Source organism: Galeopterus variegatus, unplaced genomic scaffold (assembly GCF_000696425.1).
Source record: "Galeopterus variegatus unplaced genomic scaffold, G_variegatus-3.0.2 Scaffold8399, whole genome shotgun sequence".
NCBI classification, from domain to species: domain Eukaryota; kingdom Metazoa; phylum Chordata; class Mammalia; order Dermoptera; family Cynocephalidae; genus Galeopterus; species Galeopterus variegatus.
Window position 1 is genome coordinate 19,911 of NW_007734510.1, and position 2,538 is coordinate 22,448.

A 2,538-nucleotide genomic window follows, 5' to 3' on the forward strand; every position below is an offset into this window, starting at 1 on the left:
TGAATCCAGAACAAAGTGACAAGTCAAATAAGAGACAAGTGTGAGACACTGCGGGAGCTCACCAGAGGGCTGCTGACATTACACCAGCACAGGGGTAGCGCGGGGCAGGCACACAGCGAGGGCTTCCCAGAGGAGGTGCTGCTTTAGCTGGATTTTGAAGGATGAATAAAAAGTGGCCAGCCTGGGTGGGGGGCACTTCCCAAGCAACATGTCAATTCCATAGTACTTAGGCTCCTTACGTGGGAAGCCAGCTGTCAATGACCCCCACAGAACAATGCTTGGGTCGGAATCTAAAGTGTTACTGATACAAAGGAGAGCTGGCTCCAGAGCCAGAGGAGATGGTGATGGATGTTCTCTTTCTTCCAAGCAGCACTTGCAGCAATGATGCCCAGAGGGCAACCAGAGCAGCAAGATAAAGGGGAGAGAAATCTACATCCCTAATGGAGCCACTGGATAGGGCACTGTTGATCTTTCTGCCCAGGTTGCCCTTGGCAACCACACTACTGAATATCTCCAAATACACAACAAAGATATATGACTTTCACATTTTCCCCCCTATATACAGACATGGATGGGCCTCAGCCTCTGCTTATAAAGTAAACTGGGCCCGAGACACCCAGAGCTTCAGGAACCAAAGAAAATTAGGCCAGGCCTCCAATGGTTGGGTTCTGGGAGCTAGGTAATTAAACAAGACAATACTTACCAAAAAAAAATGCCACCAGATCACAAGAATTTAACACAAAGCGAACGTTAAGGCCATTATTAACATAATCTGAGAAGTGAATAATGTCTTCTCCACACATGTATATTTACAATCAGTCATCTTATTAAAAACTCATTCCACCCTACAGCTTTTCACTTGTGAATATAACATCACAATGAGCAATTATTCATGATATGTGTTTGATGAATCTGTTCATCCTGGTTTGAAAACTGCCATCACATGATCCCTCCAATGACCTAGTTTCACCTCTCAGAACAGTTGAATATTTGGCTCTGCCACTGTTAGGAACCCAAGGCCACCTGGTTTAAAAAGACAGAAATAAGACTCAAGTATGTTTAACTGGGATAAGTACGCAGGATTTCCCTCCTCCTTATAATTAAACAAGACTCTTCACAATAACTAGGATCCAAAAAACAATAGTCTTTATGTTTAAAGGTGATACTTAATAACAGATCTTTAAAATAAATTTGAATTTAGTGGCCTTCTCATTAATTTGTATCCTTTCCCTTGTCAGTTTTATTTTCATATTAGTTGTGTATAAGAGCATTGATAGGAATGCCTGTTTGGTATTTATTCCCTACTTGACTGTCCAAGACATAAGCAGATTCCAGGGTTTTAAAACAACCAGGTCCCCAAGTCTTTGCAGCCTCTCCTATACTAATTACTAGCAAAACTTTTGTCTCTCATTGGGCATCTCTTTCACCTAGATGGCTGAGTGAATTTAATCTAAGTGAATATGACTATTTTTCCTTCCATAACTTTGTCAAATTCTCTTTACTGTAATCCAGAAGAAGAAAAAATGAATAAAGGAGCAACAATTCGTCAAGGGGGAAATAATCCGCATCACAATCCGGCATATACAGGGATAGGGAGAGGAGAGCAGAGACCAGGGGGACATAGATGAGCTCTGCAGGGCTGTGCCATGGTGCAAGGCTTGAGGCAGCATGTCACAGATGGTCCCTCCAGGACAAGGTAGGACATGTTGCTTGAGGCTATCAGCGCAGCAGAGTCACCAAGGAAAAAGCAAAAGGGACCGCAGGGCAGAGAGCTAATATGTATGGAGGCTTCTGGCCTTTCATGAACCACTATGCCAACTCCTGCTTTAGTTTTTCATAGTGACAATACCAAAGCCAGCCCAGGTCAGTGGACCATTGCTCAGACAGCATGCAAGACAGAGGGGAAATCACTGCACACAGATGACTGGAGAAAGTTTAAATTTCTCTAGTTCAGTGGTTGTCAGCCTGTTCACTCAAGCTGTTAGTGGTCCACACCTGAAAAAATTAAATCCTTCTCACTGAATGTTACCAAAAATGACACAGGCTTCAAAAAAAAACAAGATTTTTCTTCAAGAAATAGATACTGTATTGTCAATAATCTCCAACATTTTAAATTTCACATATGTCAAAGAAAATTAAAATTTACTGCATTTAATAAAAACACTGAGAACATGTAATGTTATATGCATATTGTACCACAAACCTTGTTCTTTTGGACATAAATCCACTTGAGAGAATAAAGAACTAAATTTCTTCCTGTCTTTAATAAATACTTATTGAGCCTCTACCATGGACCAGATACTGTCAGGTGCTGGCACAGACAGCCCCTGCTTTAGAAGCTGACAGCTTAGGAAGGCAGCTGATGCAGCTGATGCAGAAGTAAGAAATAACAATAAGGCCAGCATTCTCGAACACTTCCTGGAGAACAAAAGGGTCCCAGCCCTGGGAGCCTGCTGAGAGTAACGGGTCCTGCAATCCTCACTGCGACTGGTAGAGAGAGAAAAGCCCTGGGTTAGTTACAAGATCTTTTTTTTTTTT